The following is a 27,541-nucleotide window of genomic DNA, read 5'->3' on the forward strand; positions in this document are numbered from 1 at the left end:
ATGTAACTACATTCTACGAAGCATCAAGAGAGCAATTACCCAGGCTTTATATGTGCAGAAAGGATTACATCATTTTTTGGGCATATGCCTTGTTTTTTTTTTTTTTTTTTTGACCAGATGGATTACAAACTGGATCATCCACCCCCATCTCTACTTCATTTTTGACTATGCAGTGGAATTGCCTCTTAAATTGGGATTAGTTTCTATAGTTAGGGCATAAGGTAAGAACTGTTAATATTAAAACTATTAATGGACTCTCAGTAAATCCAGTGCAGTAAGCATTTTCTCCAGCTTTGAAAGATGTCTGTTTCTCTGGTCATGCTCTTGTTGAGCGTTGCCATTTAAGGACCTTATTCTATGAAAAATATGTTTTAAGACATGCTTATTTCTTTCCACTCTCCCTCAATCTTTTCTTCTTGTCTCTTGGATATAATTGGATTCACCTAGCTTTAACATGTGTATGAAGCAATTCAGTATAAACACTGGTGGTCAACAGCTTGGCTGCCAGGAAAGAAGTGGACTCTGAATGCTGGAGGCCAGAGAGCTCCCAATCCATCTGGTTTGCTTCAGGTGCAGTCTTGCCTTGGATTAGGGAGCTGGACACCGTGATTTAATGAGATTGCTTTGGGCAAAGGCAAGAAGCCCCCAGAGTGGCAGAGGATGCAGTTGCTTGCATGGGTAATTGTTTCTGTCTCTCTTCCCATCCTCTCCAATATCTACCTTAAGTATACACTGATTTATATCTAAAAATCTTCTTACTCTGGTTTAATGCTTTAAGAATTGTTTCAACATGAATCCTTGAAGTATTTTTCATTATTGGTCATTTATATATCATTTTTGCAAACTCAGATTATTTGTTAACTGTTCACTGTGGGCATTTGGTAAAGACAAAAATATCCATACTCCGATCACCCTGCCTCAGCAACTATCTTCATTTTAGCAGAATCCCTTTTAGTTTTTGTACAAATGAATATATTTTCCCCTATTTGTAATTATACCAAGCATACCTTTTTATTTAAGATTTTATTGTTGAATTCTTTCCATGTAGTTACACCTTTGTAATTATAATTGTAAGAGTTGAATAAAAGCTATTGAATTTAAGTATTATATTTTACTCTGCAGTTGGCAGAGTTAATAATGGAGAGAATAATATCTGCTTCTCTGAGTTGTTAAGGGAATTATAAAGATATGTGGTGCTTAACTCAGTACCTAACATACTACAGGATTGGTAGAGAGCATGGTGTTTGGACATAGACTTTCTGGCTTGGAATCCCAGCTTCACCTCTATCTAGCTATATTTTGGAAGTTGCTTACTCTCTGTGTGCCATTTTCCTCAGCTATAAAATGGGGATGATAGTAATTTCTAACCCATAGGTTTGTCATGAGAATTAAATAAGTTAAGTCTTACATGTGTTGTTGTCATTGTCATCATCCTTATTTTTATTACTCTCCAATACACTGGGTCTTACCAAAGTCTGAGAATCAGTCCTTTCAAGTAATTAAATTTCATGTCTTATTGCTTTATCTAAAATTCCCACAATAATAAATTATTAAAAGGTTATCTGGCATATTTGTTCTGTTGCTTAAAGTTGATATGTTTTTATAATTGCCATTAATTGGGTTTTTGTGTACAATGGGTATTATTTTTTACATAGAAATGGATATTACTGTCCCTTTCTTTAAAATTCTTGACATAAGGAATAGATGTTAGATTGTATTAAATGCTTGGTATCACTCGTTGAAATGATTATATTGTTTCTTGCTTAACTATTGAAATGATTGTGCATTATGTAATCATTAATTTTGATTTCCTTTGGATCTTTGTTCTTGTTGTCCTTTTCCTGCTCTGCCTGTAATCTCTACACATAAGGTAAATGGCAGGTATCTTAGTCAGAGTTCTCCATAGAAAGAGAACCAATACGGTATATAAGAGGAGATTTAACATAAGAATTGGCGTATGTAATTTTGGAGGCCAGTAAATACCACAATCTGCTATTTGCAGTCTGGAAGGCCAATGGTATAGTTCCATTCCAACCTCAAAGGCCTGAGAACTAGCGAGAACAAAGGAGGAGAAAGTGGATAACGTAGCTCAAGCAAAGAGAACATTTCCCCTTCCTCTGCCTTTTTGCTCTATTTGGGCTCTTAGTGGATTGGATGATGCCCACCACATTAATAAGGGTGATCTTCTTTATTCAAATGTGAATATCTTCCAGAAACAGCCTCACAGACATACCCAGAAATAATGTTTTCCCAGCTATCTGGATATTCCTTAGTTCAGTCAAGTTGACACATCAAAGTAAGCATCCCAGCAAGAAAGTTTAGACAAGAGTTTATCTGGGCCTGAAGGTTATGTGAGTTCTCCAGCCAGTAAATGGACAAGAACCAAGTGATGAAGTGAAAACCACTTCTATTAACTTCTAAACTGACAATGACAGATGACTAGCAACAAAATTAGTTAAAATAACTTAATGCATTTGAGTATTTATTTGCTTAATATTTGAAAATTAATCTTAGCATTTCTACAATGTGTGGTGTTAAATAGCTCACCTATTTTGAACTTAAAAAGATTTCTTGTATATGATTCTGTGACTGTCACACGAGCAGACATTTGACAGATCTACTTGTATCCTTGGAAACGTGTATGTAGTCACAGGCAACACTGCATGACTCAAAATGTTTTTCAGAACTCATTAAGTGTTTTTTCTGGTAGGAATATGATTGTTAATTGTGTTTACAAGTAATGTGTGCATAAGTAAGTAGAACAGGCAATATTAATAACTGTTAAGAGCTTTTAGAACAGCATATGTTATTACCAAGTATGGCTGATGTGAATACATTTCTTCACTATAAACTACCTTCATTTTGCAGGAATAAATCATATATGCTCCTGGCACATTCTTCTTTTAATGCAAGGCTGATTTTGCTTATTGATTTTTTTTCAATATTTTCTGTCTGCATTCAAATATGACGTTGGCATAGATTTTGCTTTCTGGCTATATCTTTATCAGATTTCAGGCTGTGTATCATACTGAACTCATAGACTAATATGGTCACCCTAAAATTTTTTCTTGCTTTGGAACAGTTTATAGCACACAAAAATCATTTGTATGGGGAATAATCAGCAGCACATCTTTATGGCCTTTGTAAATAATCTCCAGGTTAAGTCTAACACTGTTTTCCTTTTTTTTTTTTTTTTTGTATCAGGTTTAGAATACCGTATGTTTAAGGACATTTTTTTTCTACCTTATTGAGGTTTCAAATTATCTGACAATTCAGGATAATATGCTTTTATAATTTTTAAAATTATTTTATGTCAGTTGTTTTATTAGCTTTCTGATTTTAATTTTGTTAATTTGAATTTGTTTTTGATTAGCTTTAGTAGTTTAGGTGTTCTTATTTTGTCACTTATATTTTTCCTTCTTATTTCCTTAGGGTTTCCATTGCTGTTATCCTTGCCAAGAGTGTCCCTTGTCCATGTAACTGATCCCTTTCCTAGTCAGAGATAATTGGCTGAGGCAGGCAAAGGTCTTCCAAAAGGTAGGATTCATCATTAGAGTCTTACTCACTCGAAGTGCAATTAAGAACCCCAAAGACGGCCGGGTGCAGTGGTTCACGCCTGTAATCCCAGCACTTTGGGAGGCTGAGGGGGGTGGATCACGAGGTCAGGAGATCGAGCCCGTCCTGGCTAACACGGTGAAACCCCGTCTCTACTAAAATTACAAAAAATTAGCCGGGCATGGTGGTGGGTGCCTGTAGTCCAGCTACTCGGGAGGCCAAGGCCGGAGAACGGCGTGAACTCCGGAGGCAGAGCTTGCAGTGAGCTGAGATCTCGCCACCGCACTCCTGCCTGGGCAACAGAGTGAGACTCCGTCTCAAATAATAATAATAGTAAATAATAAAAAGAACCCCAAAGACTGTGATGTTAACTGTAAGGAGCCAATAAGCAAGGTCAGAGTATATGTGGACCAATATTGTCGCCAGCAAAGCCCCATGCAAGCTGAAATCAAAGGAAAGAAGGATGTCAGCTTGAGCTGTGAAAACTGGTAGAAAGAAAGACACATGTGTGGAGAGAGGCATGAACCAAGAGCCATGTAATCTTGGGGAGATGAGGGTGGACAGTAGAGCCACGTTTTATTCCTCTGGTTTCCATGAGGTCTGACTATACTTTCCCACCATGTATTTCCATGAGGCTCTCTCTCTATTTTTATATAATTCTTATTTTACCCTTGGGCTAGAGCTCCTGTTTAATGGCATCAAGCATGTCTTAAGATATTTTCTTGTTTTTTAAACTTAATGCTCACTTCATTTACTTGATTTTTAAATAATTGAATAATTTAAAGTAACTAAGAGGCTGAAGTGGATGACAATTTATTATTTCTCTCATTAATTACTCAAAAGCATCCAGACCCTCTGATTCTTTAACAATCTTTGATTTGTCCATTTTTTACCTATTCTTAGCACCCAACACCAGGACACAATTTATTCTCAATGGTTGTCTTAATGGTTTCCCAAGTAGATAAGGTACCAGACTCTCATCTCATTCTTTCTCTGAATTACAAATACAAATTAGGTAAAAATAAAATCCCTATTTCTGTGAGTATATATCTATGTCTCCATAGAGAAAAAAAAAGGAAGAAAATAGACCCAAGTCTTACCAGTGCTTATTCACAGTTTTTATTTTGTTTGTGCTTCTGTTTTCTGCAAACAATGAGAGTGCATTATTTTGTAATCAGATAAACAAAATTATATGAGACTAAAAAATGAACAAATAATTTCTGAGTCTGACTTTGCTGTAAAACAGAGGTTTTTATGTATAGTGTTTTTGTTTTCATTGATTTCCGCATTTGCTATTATTTGGCCCAAATGTAATTTTGCAGAGGATTTTTTTTTTTAATTTACAAGCTTTAAACATGTTTTATCTATTTTAACTTATATTACTAATACAGCTTTTTTTTTTTTTACGTGACCACTAGACTTGAGGGAAAATTGGGTCACAACCCTGTTATTGGCTCTTCTGCATCTACTCTCTTAATTGGTTCTGATCTGTCTTTTCTAGGCATAGGTAGAACATAAGTGCTTGACACAGGCAAATTTGTTCATTCATTGCTTTTAACAATTATTTGTGTAAAGCTTACAGCACGTTGGTACTGCTCTAGAGTCTGAGGATGGGACACAGAAGTTAACAAGACAGACAAAACCCCTGTTTCTATGGAGTTGATATTCTAACGAGAAAGCTAAGCAAGCAAGTTAGTGTGCAATGTATGGAAACAAGTTTACCTGGAATATGATAGTGATAGGGTTTTCAGGAAGGTGTCGTTGCAGTGGCCATATTTACAACACAATCTGAAAATATGGAGGAAATCACTCCAGGCAGCAGGGGCACTAGTGTGAAGGTCCTAATGTAGAACAAGTGTGGATATTGAGAAAGACAAGGAAGGTCGGTGTGGCTAGAGTCGAGTGGACAAGAGAAAGTGCAGTAAGAGATAAGGCTGGAGAGGTGAGTACAGGGCAGTTCATGAACGTGCAGATCAAAGGAAGGGATGTGATTTTTTAGGTCTGATGAGAACCCATTGGAGTATTTTAATCAGGGAAGTAATGTGATTTGTTTTATATTTTGAAAAGATAAGTTGAGGACTTCCATTCTGGGCAGATGGAATACAAGTACTTTTCCCTGTTTCTGCCACTAAGTACAACTAATAACCCTGGATGTTTTACATAAAACGAATGTAAGAACACTCCTAAAGGTAGAGAGAAAGAAGCAGACTGGATGGGGACTCAGGACCTTAAAACCTCATCAATAGTGAGTTTCTTATTGTTTCCATAAATTTTAAATTTTTGCCTCATATATCCCAGACTTGGAGCTGAAGAAGCCAGCAACTCAGAAAATGGCACTGATGAAAAACAAAACATCAAATAAAAAAAAAAAAAAAGGCCACAAACAAACAAAAAGACCAAACAAAAACTTACTCTCTCGCCAAAGAACCAGGAAAGAGGCTGGCTAGCATGACAAAAAACATTTAGACAATAACTGCTCTACTCTAGCCAAACACCACAAAAAAGCTGTGGGTCACCCACACCCATGCCAGCAAAAGCTAAGTAGGGAGCCTAGACTTTTATCCTTTACTATCTATAATGAGGACCATGACACCCTTGTGGGGGAAGTGTAGAGAAGGCCAAATAGGGAGCTGGGACTTTCATCATGACAGATGGTAACAAGCCCCTGACCCCCTGCAGTGTGAATGGAAACCAGTTGGATAACCTGTACATCCACCCCCACCTGGCAGTCACTAGATGCCTTTCCCCTTCCCCATTGAAGTGGTGTCAAGAGGAAGCCTAGTGGAGATACAGGACTTTCACCACTGCCTAGAAGTAAGAAGGCCACCACTTCCTCTTTGGTGTCAGTGGAGGTCACTTGGGGGACAGTAACAAGGCACCCCCACCCTTCTGAGCCAGGAAGCTATGAGTGAAGACCTAATGGGGAGCCAGGACTCCCAATCTTCCAGTAGTAATGAGGGACATACCCTCATGGAGGCTGGATTGGGAACCTGAACTTCTATCCCCACCTGGCAGTAACAAGGTGGCCCCAACCCCTTTTCCCTGGCAGCCAAGTGTCAGAAGAAGCCAGCTAAAAGAGATTTAACTAAGATTCATAGTATAATACCCAAAATGTTTCAAGAGGAAATTACTTGTCATACTCCAAACCAGGAAAAGTTCAAACTGAATAAAAAACGACAATCAATACATGCTAATACTGAAATGACAGAAAGGTTAGAATCATCTGACAAAAATGTTAAAGGAGCCATCCTAAAAAATGCTCCAAAGAGTGATCATGTATGCACTTCAAGCAAATGGAAAATAGAAATTCTCAGCTAAGAAATGGAAGATATAAAGTAGAACCAAATTGTACTAAAACACAGAGTAACTAAAATTAAAAACTTGTTAATGGGCTCAACAACAGAATGAAGTGGAAAAAAAGGAAGGAATCAGTGACCTGAAAGATGATAACAAAAGTTACTCAATCTGAACAACAGAAAGAAAGTAGATTACAAATAAATAAGCAGAGCCTCAGGGACCTGTGCAACTATAATATTCATGTCATAGGAATATTGGAAGGAGAGGTGAGAGAAGGTGGGAGTGAAAAAGTACTAAAAGAAATAATGGTTGAAAACTTTCCAAATTTGGCAGAAACCATAAACATCAGATTCAAGAAGTTGAGCAAACCCCAAACAAAATAAACCCAGAGAATCCTACACTAAGACATCATAGTCAAAGTTCTAAAAAAAAAAAAAAAAAATTGAAAACATTGAAGAGAAATGATACCTTATCTGTAAGAGAAAAAAGAATTCAGATGACTACAGGTTTCTCTGCAGAAACAGGGGAAGCCAGAAGAAAGTGGCATAGCATTTTTCACGTGCTGAAAGAAAAGAACTGTCAACCCAGAATCGACAGTGAAACTGTCTTTTAGGAATGGAAGAGAAATTAAGAAATATTCAAATGAAGGAAAACTATGACAATATGTCACCAGCAGACATGTCTTAAAATAATTGTTTAAGGAGGTTCTCTAAACAGAAAGGAACTGATAAAAGAAGGAAATTTGGAACATCCAGAAGGAAGCAAGAATGTAGTACAAAAAATGGGCAAGTTCAATAGATTTTTCTTCTCTTCTTGAGTTTCTAAAATTGTATTTGACAGTTGAAGCAAAAAATTATAACAGTGTCTGATGTGGCTTTAAATGCATATAGAAGAAATATTTAAGATAATGTGTATTACAAATGACAGAGGGTCAAGGGCCATAAAGGGAAGTAAGGCTCCTATATTTCACTTAAACTGATGAAATGATGACACCAGTAGAATATGGTAAGTTATGTATATACAATGTAATACCTAGAGTGACAATTAAAAAGCCTATACAAAGAATGACACATAAATAAATAAAAACAACAGAAATAAATCAAAATATAATTCTAAAAACATTCAAGTAGCCAATTGGAAGGCAGAAAAAAAGAAAAAGAACAAAAAATAGAACAGCACAAAACAAAAAATAAAATCACAGATCTATGCTCTGACATATCAATAATTATATTAAACGTAAATGTTCTGAATTTACCAATTAAAAGAGAAAATTGGCAGAGTGGATTAAAAAGTGTGATCTAATTATATGCTGTCTACAAGAAACTCATTTCAAATATAACAATATAGGCAGGTTGAAAGAAAAAGAAATAGAAAATGATCTATTATGCAAACATTAGAGCAAAGCAGGAGTGGTTATATTAATATCATATAGAGTAGATTCAGAGCAAATAAAATTACCAGAGTTGAAAATGGACATTATATGATAAAAGAGTCATCCACTAAGGAGACATAACAAATCATAAATACATAGGCACAAAACAAGAGAACTGAAAAGATATGTGAAGGAAAAGCTAATATAACTGAAATGGAAAATAGACAAATTGATAACTATGGCTGGATCTTCAACACCCTTCTCTTAATAGTTGATAGGACAACTAGACAGAAAATCAACTAGAATATAGAATAACTCAATAATATTATCAAACAATAGAATCTAATTATTTATAGAACACTCCATCCAACAACAGCACAATACACATTCTTTTAAAATGTCCACAGATAACAAGATACACCATATCTTGGGTCATAAAACAAACTTCAACAAATTTAAAACAATTGAAACCATACAGTGTGTTTTCACCAATTCTACACAATTTCTTGCAGAAAACAAAAGAAGGGATAACACTTTTCAATTCATTTCATGAAGCTGGTGTTACCTTGATACCAAAACTAGGGAAAAACATAAAAATGAAAACTGGACTGGGGGTGGAGGCTCATTCCTGCAATCCCAGCACTTTGAGAGGCCAGCATGGGATTTTGAGATCATCCTGGACAACATAGTAAGAGTCTGTCTCTATAAATAATAAAACTAATAAGTAGCCAGATTTTTTAGGGAAGCTAAGGTGGGAGGATTGAGTCCAGGAGTTTGAGGCTGCAGTAAGCTCAAGATTGTACCATGGCACTGCAGTTGGGGCAACATAGGGAGACCCTGTCTCCAGAAAAAAAAAAATTAAAAAAAGAAAACCACAGACCAACATCCCTCATGAATATAGACACAAAAGTCTTTAATAAAATATTAGCAAACAGAATTCAACAGTATCAGAGTTCTGTTTTGTTTTGTTTTTGAGACGGAGTTTCACTCTTGTTGCCCAGGCTGGAGTGCAGTGGTGCAATCTTGGCTCACCGCAACCTCTGCCTCCCGGGTTCAAGCGATTCTCCTGCCTCAGCCTCCCTAGTAGTGGAATTACAGGCATGTGCCACCACGCCTGGCTAGTTTTGTGTTTTTAGTAGAGACAGGATTTCTCCATGTTGGTCAGGCTGGTCTCAAACTCCCGACCTCAGGTGATCTGCCCGCCTTGGCCTCCCAAAGTGCTGGGATTACAGGCATGAGCCACCGCACCTGGTCAACAGTATCAGAGTTTTATAGTTTTGCTCATATAGATCTTGTACCTATTTTGTTAGATTTATTAAGTATTTAATGTGTGGAGGGGCTACTGTAAATAGTATTGTTTTACATTTCAAAATCCAATAGCTTTTTGCTGGTATGCATTAAACTAATTTGACATTGTATATTAACCTTTTATGAAACCTTGCTATAATAGCTTGTTAGTTCCAAGAGTTTTTGTTGTTGTTGATTCTTTGGGATTGTCTACATAGACAATCATGCCATCTGCGAACAAAGGCAGTTTTCTTTCTTCCTTCCCAATCTGTAAGCATGTTTTTCATTTTATTGTTTTATTTCATTAGCTAGGACTTTCAGTATGGTGTTGCATCAGGGTGGTAAGAGAGGAAATTCTCACCTTATTTCTTATCTTAAAGGCAAAGCATTTAGTTTCTCACCATTAAATATGTTGTTAACTCTAGGTTTTTTGCAGATGTTCTTTATCAAAGTGAAATTTCTTCTTATTCCTAGGTTGCTGAGTTTTTATCATGAACGACTGTTGGATTTTGTCAAATACTTTTTGGCATTTATTTATTTAATCACATGACTTTTCTTCTTTAACCCATTAATGTGATTATTTACATTTATTATGTTTTGAACAAGACTTGCACATCTGAAATAAATCCCACTTGGTTGTGATATGCAGTTCTTCTGATACATTGTTGGATTTGATTTGCTAATATTTGGTTAAGGATTTTTGCATCTATGTTAATGAGAGACATTGGTCTATGTTTTTCTTCTTGTAATGCCTCCATCTGGTTTGGTATTAGGATAATATTTTCCCCATAAAACAAGTCAGGGAGTGTACCCTTTGCTTGTATTTTCTGAAAGAGGTTGTAGGGATTGGTAGCAGTTCTTCCTTAAATATTTGGTAGAATTCACTAGTGAGCCCATCTGGGCCTGGTGTTTTCTTTTCTGAAGGTTATTAATCACGGATTAAGTTTCTTCAATATGTCTATTAAGACTATCAAGATTATTTACTTATTCTTTTGTCAGTTTTAGTAAATTAAGTCTTTCAAAGAATTGTTCCATTTTATCTAAGTTATCCAATTTATGGGCATAGAGTTGTTTATAGTATCCTTTATTACCATTTTAATGTCCATTGCATCAGTACTGACGGCCCCTCTGTCATTTCTAATTCAGTAATTTATGTCTTTTCTCTTTTTTATTCTTAGTAAGCTTGGGTAGAGGTTTATTAATTTTCAATAAACCAGCTCTTGGTCCTGTTGATTTTCTCTTTCCACAAAATAGAGTGTGTTCTGTTTTCAATTTCATTGGTATCTGCTTTAATTTTTATTGTTTGTCTTCTGCTTGCTTTAGCTTTGTATTGCTTTTCTTTCTCTAATTTCCTAAGGTGGAAGCTGGAAGCTTAGATTATTGATTTTAGATATTTCTTCTTTTTTAATATATGCATGTGATGTAATAAATTTTCCTTTAAACATGGTTTTCACTGTAAGTCACAAATTTTGATAACCTATATTTTTAGTTTAACTTAGTTTGCAATATCTTTTTTTTTTTTGAGACAGAGTTTCACTCTGTCATCTAGACTGGAGTGCAGTGGTGTAATCATGGCTCATTGCAGCCTCCCAGGCACAAGCAATCCTCCCATCTGAGAACGGCCAAGTAGCTAGGACTATAGGCACCGCTGCCAGGCCCAGCTAATTTTTATTTTTGTTTTTTGAAGAGACAGGTCTTACTTTATGGCCTGGGTTGGACTCAAACTCCTGGGCTCAAGTGATCCTCCTGCCTCAGCCTCCACAATGTGCTGGGATTACAGGCATGAGCCACTGTGCCCAGCATACTTCACAATATCTTTAAGTTTTCTTCTTTGAGTCATGTGTTATTCAGAATTATGTTGTTCAATCTCTAAATACATTGGGGTTTTCCAGCTATCTTCTTGGTATTGATTTCTAGTTTAATTTCACGTGTCCTTGGGCATATTTTGTGTCATTTTTAGTCCTTTAAATTTGTTGAGATATGTTTAATAGTCCAGCATGTTGTCTGTCATGGTGACTTTTCCATATGAGCTTAAGAATAATATATATTCTGCTGTTGTTTGCTGAAGTATTCTGTAAGCATCAACTAAAACAGTTTACTGATGGTTCTGTTCAGTTAAACTATTTTTACTGATTTTCTGCCTGCAAGATCTGTCAATTATTGATAAAGGTGTGCTGAAGTCTCCAACTATAATAATGACCTTGTTTATTTCTCCTTGCATTTCTACTAGTTTTTGTCTCTGTATTCTGATGCTCTCTTGTTAGGCATATCCACATTAAAGATTGTTATGTCTTCTTGGAGGATAGAGCTCTGATCATTAAGTAATGCCTTTGACAATTTTCCTTCTGAAGTCAGCTTTGTCTGAAATTAATACAGCTACCCCAGCTTTCTTTTGATTTTTGTTAGTATAGTTTCTATTTTTATTAATCTTTTATTAATTTTTCTTTGGCTTCTTTCAAAATTTTCTTTGTCTTTGATGTTTTGCAGTTTGAACATGATACGCCCAGGTACAGATTTGGGGGAGTATTTATCCTGTTTGCTCTTCTCTGTGCTCCTTGTGTCTCTGGTGGTTGTCCTTCTATGAATCTGTCAATATCTGTCATTCATTTTAAACAATTTCAGTCATTATTACTTCAACTATTTCTTCTGTTCCTTTTTCCCTTTCTTCTCCTTCTCATATTTCCATTGCATGTATTTTACATCTTTGCAACTGTTTCACAGTTCTTGGGGTGTTCTGTTCCATTTATTTACTTCTTTTTTTTCCTCTTTGCATATTTGTATGTGTAGTAGTTTCTGTGGACCTTTCTTCAAGCTCATTCATTTTTTTTCAGCTGTGTCCAGCTATTGATGAGCCCATGGAAGTCCTTCTTCATTTTTGTTAGTGTTTTTTTTTTATATTTGACATTTCCTGTGGATTATTTCTTAGAGTTGCCATTTCTTTGCTTATATTACTCATCTGTTATTGTGGGATGTCCACTTTTTCCATCAGAGCCTTTAGCATATTTATTTTCATTATTTTAAATTGCTAGTGTGATAATTCCAAAACCCCTGCCTTATTTGAGTCTGGTTTTGACACTTGCTCCGTCTTTTCAGACTTTGATTTTTGCTTCTTGGTATGCCTTGTAATTTTTTGTTGAAAGCAGACGTGATGCATTACATAAAAGGGAAATGAGGCAAATAGGCCTTTGGTGTGAGGTTTTGTGTTTATCTGGGCAAGAGTTAGGCTGTTTATTCTTTGTTGTAGCTGTAGGTGTCAGAGGCTAAAATTTCCTCTGGTACTTGTTTTTGTCTCTATTGTTATCTTGGGCTTTCCCTGGAGACTTTTTCTTTAATAAGGACTGAGACAATGTAGTTCTTCCTGTTGTAATCCCCTGGGAGTATATTGAGGGGTAGGGGAAGTATTCAATAGTCCTGCGATTAGGTGTCAGTCTTTTTTTTTTTTTTGAGACGGAGTCTTGCTCTGTCTGATCTCACTGCAAGCTCCGCCTGCCAGGTTCATGCCATTCTCCTGCCTCAGCCTGCCAAGTAGCTGGGACATAAGCAGGAGATTTTTCTCAGGTTACCTCCCTGAGAATCTATCTGTTGGGACTGCTGGAGATAAAACTCATGTAGATGTGGGAGCCTCCCTAAGACTGGCCTCCCTGGAATTTTTCTCTCTCAAGCTTGTCCACACTGAGGCTTCAGGGATTCATCAATTACAGCGTAAGCTCTCCTACCTTAGTTCTGGGTCCAGCACAGGCTTCTGATCCTGAACTTCTGCTCCAGTAAGCTGTGATTTTTTTCTATTTGCCTGCATCTCCAATTTTGGGGGCAACAGTTTTCTCTGTGACCTCAATTCTCTGACAGATCTATGAAGAGTTTCTGATTTTCTGTTTGTTCAGCTTTTCTCTTGTTGTGAGGATGGGAATGGTGACTTCCAAGCTCCTTACATGCTGGACTGGAAATCAGAAGTCTATCCCTTTACTTTTAATCTATCTGTGTCTTTATATTTAAAGTAAGTTTTTAAAAAAGACAACAGGATTATTGAGACAGTTTAATCAATACCAACCATATTTGTTTCTGTTTTCTATTCATTGTGCTTGTTCTTTGTTTCTTTAAAAAAATCTGTCTCTCTTTTTTTATGACCAGCTCAATACTCTGGTTGTAATTGGGGATTTTATATGATTCCATTTTCTCTCCTCTCTTACCATATCAATAACGCTTCTTTTTAAAATTTATCTAGTGATTGTCCTAGAGTTGCAGTATATCTAAGTCCACTTTCAAATAACACTATACAACTGTATGGGTAGTACAGGTGGTTATAACAGATTATTCCTGATTCCTCCTTCCTGTCCCTTATAACATTGTTGTAATTGTTTTACTTATTCACAAGCTATAATAATCACCCAACACATTGTTGGTATCATTGCTTTGAGCAAAGAATTATTAGATCAGTTAAGAATAGGGAAAATAACAGATTTTATGTTGCCTTCATTTATTCCTTCTGCATCACTCTTTTCTTTAGGTAGCTATAAGTTTTCAACCTATATAATTTTCCTCCTTTCTGAAGACCTTCTAACATTTCTTGCAATGCAAGTCTATTGGCAACAAATTCTTTCAGTTTATGTTTATCTGAGAAAGTCTATTTCTCCTTCACTTTTGAAGGACATTTTTGCTGGATACAGAATTCTAGGTTGGTGGGTTTCTTTTTTTCTTCTTCTTATCTTTTTAATGCTTTAAATATTTCATTTCATGCGCTTCTTACTTGCATGGTTTTTGAAAAGAAATCCTATGTAATTCTTATCCTTTTTCCTCTATAGGTGAGATGTTCCTTCCCTCACACTCTCTTCCCCCAGCTTCTTTCAAGATTTTCTCTATGTCTTTGGTTTTCTGAGTTTAAATATAATATGCCTAGGTGTATATTTTTTGGTATTTATTCTGGTTGGTGTTCCTGGATATGTGGCAGCTAAAACCAAGCTGGTAGCCATGAGGGGTGGGGAGTAGCATCAAATACATGACAATTTAGAGAGATGAATCAATTGAGCAAAATACAAAAGAAGAAAATTTCAACATACTATAATCTCTTCATTCAGAATGAAAACTCTTATTACCAGTTGTATGTATTATTCAATTTTAATATATATGAAATATTTTATTTGCTAGCCTGCTTTATCACTTATTGTAAACATTTTTCTATTTAGATAAATTTTATTCTAAAACAATTTTAATAAATACATAATATTTGATTATGGGATACACCAAAATTTACTTAACCCATTCTCTTCTACTGGACATTTAAGCTATTTTCAATTTTTCATTGTTTTATGAACACTTACTGCAATGTTTATTCTATTAGCTAGATGCACACAGTCTTACTTAAATAAATAAGACTATTTATAACCGGCCTTGTCATCAATGCAATTTGTTAAGAACACTTTCCTAGATGCATATGAAAGATTTGCATGTTCTTAAGGATTTTAATATGCATTTATTAATCATTCTTCAAATTATCTTCCTACCAGCAGTTTATGAATACCCCACAGCACCCATATTAAGAACTATCTACTCACCACAGAGTACTATCTTTGTGTTTAATCTTTGCTAGGCTGATAGAGAAACAATGTTATCTCATTGTTTTAATTTTGTATTCTTTTGTTATATGTGCAGTTGAACATTTCCTTGACTACATTGATTGACTCCTCTAGTCATGTATTCTGCCCTTAGGACTGCGGGTAGAGTCAGCCTTGTCTGAAACAGATGGACTCAGAGGAGGGAAGTGGGGGAGCCTCAGATGAACATTGAGATATTATTATCTATGTGGGGCAGAAATGCAAAACTTCTACCACAAAGAAAGCAAATAAACCTTCTCGGCCAGGCATGGTGGTTCATGCCTGTAATCCCAGCACTTTGGGAGGCCGAGGCGGGTGGATCACCTGAGGTCAGGAGTTTGAGACCTGCCTAGCCAAAATGGTGAAACCCTGTCTCTACTAAAATTACAAAAATTCACCGGGCATGGTGGCACAAGCTCATAGTCCCAGCTACTCGGCAGGCTGAGACAGGAGAATTGCTTGAACCTGGGAGGCAGAGGCTGCAATGAGTCAAGATCACGCCACTGCACTCCAGCCTGGGCAAGACAGAGCAAGACTCCATCTAAACAACAACCGCTGCAACAGCAAAAAACAAAAACAAAAACAAAAAACCTTCCCTCTTTCTCTCCACCTAATCAGGCTCACTAAATCCATCTAGGACTCTTTTTCTTATATGTATGGTCCTTGGTTGGCATTGGCAGAGAATGGGTAGCTGGCGTTGTCATCAATGCAATGCCATACAGTACATATTTATTGATTGTACACAATGGGCAAGAAACAACAGTGGTGCTGGAGGGGAAGGAGGAGGATATCCAGAGGTTTCACACATGATTTCACCCCTTAGTGAGTTCTCAATATTTGAAAGAGGTGGAAACAACCATCATTAAAAGCAGAAATGAAGTGAGGATTAAATGCAGGTAAAATAGCCTGGAGAGACAAAATAAACTGCGGTGCAGGCAGGTCAATCAAGGAAAGCTTTGCAAAGTCGCACTCAGGCTGAGCCCTCCACACTGAGCTGGTTTTCCATAGGTGGAGAGAAAGATGATTCTCTCACATGAGCCCACAGCATTCAGTATACTGTTTCCAAATCCTTTCTCACAGAGCTCCGTGCAAATGACGACTTGTAAATTATAGGGAATTAATTGCATCATTTATATTCCCTGCAGATCCAAGCCAGATCTGGTCTCAGCCTCTTTAAAGCAAACAGCGCGGCCACATTCTTCCTGTATGGCAGATGCCACTTCTTTCAATTATTTAAGCTCATTTGGATGAGTTGCTGGGGCCTGGGCTGCCCAGTCAGACACTCTGTGCAGGCCCATTCCTGGGGTCACGGAGGGCAACTGGAAGGCAGGTCAAGCAGCACCAGCTGTGTTTGATCTGATTCCAGTTGGGAAAGACTTTAGAAAACAACCTTCCTCACAGTTACCATTTTTAATTTCTCCTGAAATATTGACAGGGGAAGGCTCTGTGGAAGAAAAATGAGCCTTGAGAGATTATTCACTGACACAAGGCACAGTCATGCTCATGGCCAAGCCAGGTTGCCTTATCACGGGCTGTTCTATCCATCCCCCTGCCCAAATTCCCATCAATAACCCACTAACAATAACAAATTACTACATGGCACCCTCAACGTTCTATTGGGACTAAGCACCTGAAGAGGTGTTTGCAATAAATTGGACTCCTCTCCTTTCCTTTCCTGTTCATATGTCACAGAGCCCACAAATATTTATGGAGTACCTGCTTTGTGCCAGACACTGAACAAGACCAATAAGGCCCCCTCCTCATGTAAGGCTGATATTCTTTGGAGGGGCACAGACCCAAACAAAGAAAAATAAACTCAGCATCTCAGACAGTGGACACAAAATGGGGTCACAGGAGAGGAACTGACTGTGAGGGAGCTATTTCCTACTGAGTGGTCAAGGTTGACCTCTCTGAAGAGGGAACATCTGAGTCATAACTTGAATGAAGAATAGGAATGAACTATGTGAAGAGCCAGGGGAAGAACATTCCAGAAAGAAGGGACAAGCCAAGAATGTTGGAGGCAAAGAGAAGCCCATGGAGCTGAATTGCTGTAAGCCAAGGAAGGGGTGGTGGCATCTGAGTACATTTTGTCTCCCAGCCCTGCTCCTTCTGCCATCTTTGCTCCTCCTCCCTCTAACCCCTTTCCTCATCCCTGTCCCCTGTCCCTTGCTCAAGCCAACAAGATTTCTCTCTGTCAGCTCCTCATTCTGTACCTTCCAAACTCATAGACTTCTGGGAGTCCAGGATATTGTGTTTTTTTTAAGGTTTGGCTCTTGGCAAAGAGCCAGTGCTATTTCCATCTTGTGTGGAAAATATAGAATTACCGTGAATTATATTGAAAAATTAGATTCATTCACTGCTGTGATAATTTATCTCCCAATCTGTCTCAGAGAGTTAGCAGCTGGTGAGAAAATAAAATGTAATTTAGGCAAAAAAAATCTCACTTTTAATCTATGTCTGGCAGGGAGAGAGGCTATTAAGTGAGTTTACTATTTGCCAATCAGGTGGTTTTCCTTAGCACACCCTCAAATGAAATGTTGTGATAGAGACTAATGGATAGCTTGCTCTCCTCAAATGGGCCTTGCCAGCCGTGGGCTGTGAAGTCAGGCCCCGCTTAAAATGCAAAGCTTCCTAACCAGGGACTCCTCCCAGGGTTCATCTCCTGAGATCCTATTGGACTTGCTCCTGTAAGAGGATGCACTTTATAGCACTGGGGTTTTCCATGACAGTTTCTGCCTTGAGAAAGGAGGAGAAACAGCCCCCAATTTTAAGCCTTATTGACTTAAGGTGTTTGAAATATTCCTCTCCAACTGGTAACTGTGGCCATTTTTCTTCTCTGGAGTGCCTGATTATGTGCCCTGCAATGGTTCTGACATCATTGCATGAGTCAGAACACTGAGCTAATCATGCTTTGCCCAGACCGAGTCCAAACCTCCCCGCATTGGTGAGTCAGCCCTTCACAGGAGAGGCCACTCTGGAACAGCAGGCTTTAGGTGATAACCAGTGTCTCCTCCCTCATAGCATCCCGTAGTGTCAAGGCAGGCTTCTCCCCCTCCTTGCAAGGGATTCTGCCTTCTTGGAGCAGGGCAGCATAGGGTTAATATGACCCACCTGCTTCCTGGGGAATGAATTTTCTGGGAAGAGTTTTCTGGAGTGGTAGAGATGACAGACAATTACTGCTTTCCATTCTACTTAGCTTAGAATCCTGCATCCTTGGGAAAACCGAGGCACAATTGAGTGAGAATGTCCTAGACTGGAATCTGGACTCTAAAGATGTAGTGGAGGTTCTGCCGTTTGCTCATCATATGACCTTAGGGGAAGTCTCTTTACCCTTCTTGGCTGGAGCTGCCTCATCTATAAAGTGAGGAACCTGGGCAAGATGGGCAAGGTCCCTCCAGCTCAGAGTTTGTTAATCTGTGAATTTGTTATTCGGGCTACAGATGTATGCCCAACTCCACTCTGTACATGCCAGGAGGAGCTTGAGCCTCCCTGGCATACATGCTCAAAGGACCCCAACTCAGATGACTTCAGGGAGTGGAGGGTAGATTCTAACTTGGGGAGGGTGCAGAGCAAGGGGGTCATCAACTTCTCATGGGTGTATCTGATGAAATGTCACACTGTGGTGATGGTTGGTTTCCTCAAAGCCACTGGGACCCTCCTGACTGGAGAGTAGTAACAGGGAGCCTGAGTATGAAGGGCTTTCTTAGAAGTCACCTGGCCCATCAGATGTCACTCCAGGCAGAACTGTGCTTCATCCATCTCCCCAGTGATCTCACTGACTTCTTGAACATGACCTGTGAGGCCAGACATAGAGAGGAAGGGTTTGATTTAAATTCAGTTTGAACTTCCAGGAAAGCCAGAGCTCTCATTACAGATTCCACCTGCCTCACCTCCAGCCCTCCTCCCTAGTTAGGTTAAAACTACTGGTGGAATATAAGAACAGGGGAGGGTGTACATTGGTGCTGTAATGTGGGCAAAGCTGATAGGAATGTTAGGGGATTTTTGAAAGATGGACGCAGACTAGTTCAGAGGGAAGGAGAGCAGACTGTTTGCAAGAGAATGGGCTACATCTATTTGTTCATCCAGCCACTCTTTACTGAACACTGCCTATGTGCCAAGCACTGCTCTCAGTACTGGGGATCCACAGAAGAGAATAGGAAGGACAAGATCCCAGTTCTCATGAAGATTTTATTCCAGTTTGGAGAGACAGGCAGAAAACTAACACACAAGTACATAAACAAGATAGTTCAGAATGAGCAGTGCTGTGAGATGTGATGGGAAATGCACATGGTTTGGAAAGCTTTCTAGGTGAGGTGAGTTTTGAGCTAGTACCTGCATGTCAGGAAGGAGCCAGTGCTGAGAAGGGCAAGAGGAAGAATATTCCAGAGAGGTTCTGAGATGGGGGTGGCCTGACATGCACCCAGTCTATAGAAAATGGATTTGGGGGCTCCCATGAACTTAAAGAAAGAGATTCTGGCAGAACTCCATTATTATCACCCCTGCCTCCCAACATCTCAGAGGGAAATCCCAGAGACAAAGATGGTGTGGGCATGTCCAGGGGCATGGATGGATCCAGCCAGGGCTTAGCGAAGTGCCCCAGGGCACAGGGTCTCACTGAGCTGGGAGCTGTAGTGACCCCAGTACCTAACAGGGATAGGGGAAGAACGAACCACTGCCTCCTCCCTCACCAGAAACAACCAGGCCACCTCTCTTAGGCAAAGGACCTCACAACATCTGCCTCCACATCTGCTTCCTTCCTACCCCAGACTGCTGAGTCTGAGTATGGACCATCCAGCACTTTTCCAGTGAACCTAATCTTCCCTCTTCTCCCTTGTGTCTGAACCTGACATATTTGAACAAGGGCCACCCTGATAGTCTCAGCCAGAACTTTCCCCTGGCAGGGTGAAGGGACAGAAAATAACCAGACATGAGGAAGGAAACTGAAGTTCAAAAGAAGAGGACCATCTGAGACATTGGATAACACATCTCCCTAAATACTAAAGTTACTGAAAGAAGCAAGAGATAATTTTAGACAAATTTTAATTGTCCTCTCAACGAGATTCCAAATGTCATTGCGTCGATGAATCTAAAGCAGAGTCTCATCCACCAAGGTATGAAGAGAGGACAAATTAGGACAAACTAGACTAGGAGATGACACAGGGTGAGGGGGAGGAGCCTGGGCTGAATTTTGGCTCCACACTCGTTGGCTCTGTGGTCTTGGACAAGTTCTAGAGCCCATCAATCTCCCATAAATAGGGGATTTAAAATAGCACCTTCTTCATGGAGCGTTGCAAAGCTTAAACAAGATAACAATGTGTGAACAGCACTTGGCACAATGTCAGGCACGCAAGAAGCACCCAATGCACATTATTCGTTTTGAGAAAGTTCATGAAAATGGAACACAACTGCTTAATTAACAATTACGATGAAGGCAAAGAACAGCAAGTTAGATTCTTGAGGGAACCAACAGCAAAGTGGGAGGCAAGTTGGGGGAAATTCTCCCTCATTTCAAAAGAAAAGAAATAAAAGGTGAAAATATTGAGGTTTGAAAAGAAGAGGCATAAATCACAGGGCCAGTAAATTCAAGACAGATATAGGAAGTTGAGTAGGTGAAGCTAGAGCAAATGAAAGGGAATTAATTAGTCTTTTTTTAAAAAAATTGGAACACACTTTCTGCTGTTTCTGCAGGTTAAAAGGACTTACTACGCCACAGGAAAGGAAAACAGACTGACAACTAAAAACATCTCAGGGAAAATATTGAATTTCAGAGATAAGGAAAATGGTTTGCCAAACGTAAAAGAAAATGAAGGAAGTTTATTACAAAGGAAGAAAATCAGACCAACTTTGGATCTCTCCACAAAAGCAAACATGAGACAAGAAGGAGCAATACGAGAGGAAAAGTATGATGGAGAATTCTCATTGTCATTCCAGAATATCATTCCTGTGAGGGCAGCAGGGAGGTTTTCTCATACATGAAAGGGCTCAGAGTACTCTTCCCATGGGGCTGCAATAAAAAGAATCACTTGAAGATATAGATATAGCCGAATGCTTAAGAAACGAATTATAGATAGAATTTAACACTGCAGAAGCCATAATTTAAAGAACCGTAGAATAAACCTTGCAATGGAGTCAAGGCAAAAGGATGATCTTTAATGCAGTTTCATAATTTGTAATATTTTTTTTTATAAAAAAACCTTAAAATAAGTTAATGCTAACCCGGGTCTAATAACCTACATATTTTTTTCTTTTAAATGAGAAATGCAAGTAATAGGAGGGAAGCAGAAGTTTCCTAGATTTCTTCTTCTCTTTTATAAGTATTGATAAAGGTTTCTGACATGAAGTAGAGAGAATAGTCATTTTTAAATTTAAAAACAACTTTTTAGGACAAAAACAGGATATGAACTCCAAATTCCTAAGGCAAAGGAAAGACAAATACACAGAAAATGTATTTCCATAGAGCACCCCCCCCAAAAAAAGAAAAAATAAAGTAGTAAGCATGAAAACAAAAGCTTAAAATAACAAAGACACTATTTTTATTGTGACAACAGATATAAATGTGCTAAGCTCTCTTGTTAAAAGACTTCCAATTAAATGATGAATTGAAATCTGTCCAAATTTATATCACAGAAAAGTTAAAACCCTGCTCTAGGACATAAAAGGAAGTGAACTAATGTCAAAATATACCATGTTCCTTGATAGGAAGTTTCACCTTTTTAAAGATTTGATTTATTTCTAATTAATTCATAAATAAAACAAAATTCGAATAAACATTCAAATAGAATCTTTTAAAACATGACAAAATGAATTTTGAGTTATTCTGAAAAAGTAAATATGGGAAAATTCCAAATAAAAATTGAAGCAGTAGAAAAAAGGAGGCACTTATTTTTTGATATTAAAGATATTTTAAAGGTGCATTAAAATTAAGAGAATATGGTAGAGGTGAAAGAACGAAAATATCACTGCGACATACTAGAAACCCCCAGAATAGACTTACATAAGTAAGGAAGTATTTCATGACATTGGGTAAAGAATAGATGATTATCGTGCTGAAGTAATTTGCTAATTATTGGAAATTAATAAAATTGATCACTACATCATAGCCACTACCTAGATGAAGATCAAATGGATTAAATGTTAAATGTAAAATATAAAAGTACAAAGTAACTAAAATAAAATAATAGTAAAACCAGGATAAATATTTGCTTGATCTTTGGGTGAAGAGGGGATTTCTAAACCAAAAACCAAAGGAAGAAAAAAATACAATTCAAGAAAATGTGGGACGTGACTACATAAATATTAGATAACAAGTTCTCTTTGTCAAGAAGTTCATAAATCAAGTTTAAAGGAGAACAAACGAGACTGGAAAATGATATCAAACACACATGCATGCACACACACACAGGTTAATGTCCTGACTATATAGAAATTAATATCAATTAGGACAAAAGTAAGCACCCAGCAGGAAAAAAACTTGACAAAACACCCAAACTGTTGAATTACAAATAAAGAAACACAAGTGGCCAATCAACATATGAAAAAAGATTCCACTTCACTAGTAGACAAAGATATTCAAATTCAAATAACATGTCTATCAAATTGAAAAAGATTAAAGTGCATATATTACTGAGTGCTGGAGAAGGTACAAGAAATGGGTACTCCTATATCAAAACCCTTAAAAAGATTTATAACCTTGGGTGTAGATATTCTTTCTGTAGGAATTTATTCTAAGGGAACATTTAGAAATCTACATTAAAATTTAGCTACCAGAGTGATCTTTACAGCATTTTTAAGGCGGGTCAAAATGAGTGATACTAGGCAAATCTAATATTTATTTATTGAGCATGTAAAATGGCCAGGCACTCTGCCAAGCCTTTCACATGCATTATCTCGTTTTATCCTCAAACAGCCATGTGAGGTACATCCCATTATTATCTCTATTTTACAGATGAGAAGATAGGGGATTAAAACAACTCAACTGCCCCAAAAAAGAGGATGGTTATACATATCACGGAACAAAAATAATATGAATGTAGTAAAGCCATTTAAAACCATATTTCTCAAAGAATACAGAGAGACATCACTAAATGTTCACAGTACATTTGTAAGTGTGTATGTGAACAGGGTACCAAACATATGGCCATATGATTTTGGAGAAAAGCATATATAATTAAGTGTACCTCCCTAGGAAAAAAAGATAAAGGGAGAAAGAAAGAAGCAGAGAGAGAAAGAGAGGAAGAAAGAAAGCTGCTAATAGAGGTTTTCTCTATTTATGTTATAGAATGATGATAATTTCTTTCTTTTTATCATCCTTTGTCTTCAAATTTTCTTCAACGAACATGCACTTTTAGAATAAAATAAAATTTTATTTTGGGGGGGATGATTGACTTCATTTTCAAAGGTTTTCTTTTTAAAAGAGAAGAAGGATTGCTTTCAGATTTACAGTCAAGCTCTAATGGTTTATCCAAGGTTTCTGGGGTCACTAAAGTTCTCAAAGCTACCTGATCCTAGAAGAGGAACAAGACTGATTTATTTACCTTGGAATAATTCCACCCTTTGGTCCAGAGAGACTCAGGCTTGAAAGACATTCTTCAGATCACTAAGTCCTCCCTCTAGCTAAGGGTTTTATTCTGAGGCTGAAGCCCCTGTGCATTTTCCCAGCTAAATATATATGTCCTGATATTCATGGTTGCATATTGATATGTCTGAATGCCTCCAGCTCCACTCCAGCCAGGATAAAAGTGACAAATGCATGGCATTGTCTCCAGAACTTCCACAAATTAATATTTTCACTAATAGGAAATAAACCCCCCCAAGTTCCTGATCAGGTCATTGCAGTAGGTGATTTGGGCTGTAGAGAGGAGACCTAAAAGTAGAAGTGGGTGTTAGGGTGTCTGTCTAGGCTGGCTGGTTTGGGGCATGCAGCCACAATGATGACCACAGGTGGATCTGTCACAGCTATTCCTAAGGCCAGGGCCCACAGGCAGAGGGTGGGGCTTCATAAATCTCAGTTGGGGTTTTCAGATCAGCAAAATTAAATGCTGCCTCTCTCACAAATAAAGCAAAGGGAGCACAGAAAAGTCTCCTGCTGGCAGTATAGTTGTGCATGTTTCTATTTGATCTTTCTACTCATGAGCTCATTCATTCATTTATTCACTCAAAAACTATTAAACATATGAAATGTATCAGGCACTGGGAATACAGGGATGAAAATAACAGTAAAGTCCCTGCCTGAATAGAGGTTTACACCCTGATAGAATTAGATTTACAATAAACGTGCAAACATATAAACAAACAAGCCAACAAGCAAATAAAAATAGATAATTTCAGATGGGGTAAGTCCTCAGAAGAGAATAAGACAGAGTAATGAGATGGGAAGTGACAGGGGGGTTTGTTTTTAGGGAGGCAGTGGAAGGCCATACCAGGTGACAGTTGAGCTGAAACATGAGTGAGCAGGAGAAGTAGCTCTAAATGGCACTCAGCTTCTTTATTCTCCTTAGCCTGGCTCTACCTACCCACCAAGCCCACTATTCCAGGAATCTTCCCTGGCATTCCCAGCACATACTATTGCCTCCTTCTCAGAGCTCCCAGGCTGTGCCACCAGACAGTTCTTCCAGTGATGTGTGCATGTGTGTGGGCACATGTGTGTATGTGCAATGTATGTGCATGTTCTACCCTTCTGCTAGACTCCAGGGCCCATGGATAAGCTAGCAGTGCATCCTGTGTATAGTATATAGTGGAAGGGTCCCAGTTCTTCCCTGTTCTTGGCCCAGATCCCTGTATGCAGCTGCTCACAGGGTTGATTTACCTGACTCTCCCACACATGCCTCGTCCTTTGAACATCCAGTATAAATGAGGAGTTGGCAGCTGGACACTGCCTTGCCTGAAGCCTGATTCTTGTTCTGAGGCTCTGTGAAATACACGAATGGCAAAAGTGAGTGATTCTGCTTTCACCATGCAAGTGAGAAGCCTGAGAAGGTATCCAGGGATGCCTGTAGAGGGCCCTGGTAAAGAACATTCTAGAACTCCCCTACTGCCAACTTATGCAATAGTTTTCAGCCTCAGCTCCACCCCTTTCTCCTAGTCAGCCTGGACTAGGGATTTTTCTACAGTTAGATACTTGGCCAAGAGTTGGCCTTTTAGACAATGGTCTCATTCCCAAGGATTCTGAGTAATAGAGGCAGCAGTTTGGGCAGGGGTGAAGAGCCCAGTTGACATTTTCTATCTATCTATCTATCTATCTATCCTGAGAAAGACTCTCACTCTGTCACCCAGGCTGGAGTGCAGTGATATAATCTCAGCTCACAGCAACTTCCGCCTCCCAGGTTTAAGTGATTCTCATGCCTCAGCCTCCCGAGTAGCTGGGACTACAGGCATGTGCCACTCTGCCCGGCTAATTTTTGTATTTTTAGTAGAGATAGGATTTCACCACGTTGGCCAGGCTGGTCTCGAACTCCTGACCTCAAGTGATCCACCCACCTTGGCCTCCCAAAGTGCTGGGATTATAGGCGTGAGCCACTGCTTCTGGCTCCAGTTGACATTTTCAACATGCACATACATGTTAGTGCCTAACAGTCCCCTGAGCCTGCCAGGCTAGCCAGGCTTTGACTGAGGTGGTGAGAACAAAGCAAACTGAAGCACACAGCTCCCCAGGGGAGGAGATGAAAGGAGTCCATCAGGCTCCATGCAGCCCTTCAGCATTAAACACTGCACTGACCTCAGCTCTTGATCCAGACTCTGAGCTTTTCTCAAGGTGCCCCAGCCATGTCAAAGAGCCCAGTAGCCCACATCTTTGCAATCACCTTGCGTGAAACAGGGAGATGGGATACAATCATAGGTGTGAGACCCAGGGAAAATTCACTTCAGCTCATCAACAGTTCTGCAATAAGTCCTGAGGCTACAAAGAAATTGTGTCTGCCTCTAGAGCTACCATCTATATGAGAAGACAGACCTGGGGACCAACAATGCAGGCCATTCAATGCACTCCTCTAACTGAAGAAAGTAGCAAGTGCACTGACATCCCAGACAGGCTGAGGAGTCTTCCTCGGGGGATGGGGTCAGGGACCAGGGAATTGAAGACAGGAGGACACCTCTGAGCTGGACCTTAAAGGATGAGTAGGACTTTGAGGAGAGAACAAGAAAGGAAAGAGCGCCTTAGGCACAGGGAACAGTATGAGCAAAGGCAAATAGCAGAGCATGGCAGTTAAGCAGAAGAACTTGAGCCAGAGTGTGAAGGCTGGAATCAGACTCTGCCCCTTACTAGCTATGCCACGCTGGGCATGTTAACCTCTCTGTGCTGCAGCTTCTTCACCCATAAACAAAACAATAATGATAGTACCTATTGGATAGGATAGGAGTGGGGATTTTAAAAGTTAATACACATAAAGAACTCAGAAGAGTATCTGGCACACAGTAAGCTCTGTAGATGTATTAGCTGTTGTTGTCATCGACATTGTCTTTGGACAGCTGCCCAGTGTGGACTCAGTGAGGCTACAGGTGTATGTGTGGTCAGATATAAGACTGCAAAGGCAAACCAGCGTTAGACAGTGGAACAGTGAATCCATTGAGGATTTCAACCCTTCTCTCCCCTGGATGTAATTTCACAAGCAGGCCAGAGGTGCAGCTAAGAGGAGGCTTATGTGTGCCCTTGTCCTGGACCCCTGGAAGGAAGCTCCTCAGAGTGGGAGTCCAGCTTTTCCCTGCTGTGACCACTCAGCAGGCTCAGTCTACTCCAGAGACCACTGGAACAACCACAAATCCCCTTGCCTTGGTCATGAGGGCCTGAGAGAGAAAGCACAGATGGATTTGTCCAAACCGGACAGACTCTGGTGCATCTGAAGGAGAGCCTGGAGGCATGGTGGGGTGAGAGCAGAAAAATTGGGTGAGGTTAGAACCTGGCTACTGAGGGAAATCTGGAAACCTGAGGGCAGGATGGATTTTGGCCATTAGGAGCCAGTAGGTGAGCACCAATCAAGAAGCAGAAATTCTAGGTTGGGGATCAGCAACCCTAGAGGGAGGCTGTGGCAAGAAGAGGACTGGATGCCAGGGCCCCAGCCAAGTGGCCTGGAGTTCAGTATGGACTTTGGCCTCAGAGGAGAAGCAAAGCACCTGCAATGCTTCCACTGAATGAGCGGGATGCTGGGGTGAAAGCAAACAATACTCTTTGCTTAAACTTGTCCTTTTAATTTCCACTTCCCTACCTCTTGGGTGAAATCTTCAGCTGATCTCCAAATGTGGGTTGGTCACACCTTTATAATAAAGTCTTGTGGTCACTTTCAGGCCCCAAATTGTCTTGTTTCAGTAGTTAATATATCCAGTGCAGTGTAGTAGTTAAATCTCAAAGCTATATTTAAAGTGACAGGTCTTCCCTCTCCTGAGCTTGAGCCTGCTCTGCAGGAGTGGAGGCAGAGGCAGAAGGGTACGAGGTTGCTTCTCCATTCCTCTC

The sequence above is a fragment of the Colobus angolensis genome, unplaced genomic scaffold, assembly GCF_000951035.1.
Source record: "Colobus angolensis palliatus isolate OR3802 unplaced genomic scaffold, Cang.pa_1.0 Scaffold4, whole genome shotgun sequence".
Taxonomy (NCBI): domain Eukaryota; kingdom Metazoa; phylum Chordata; class Mammalia; order Primates; family Cercopithecidae; genus Colobus; species Colobus angolensis.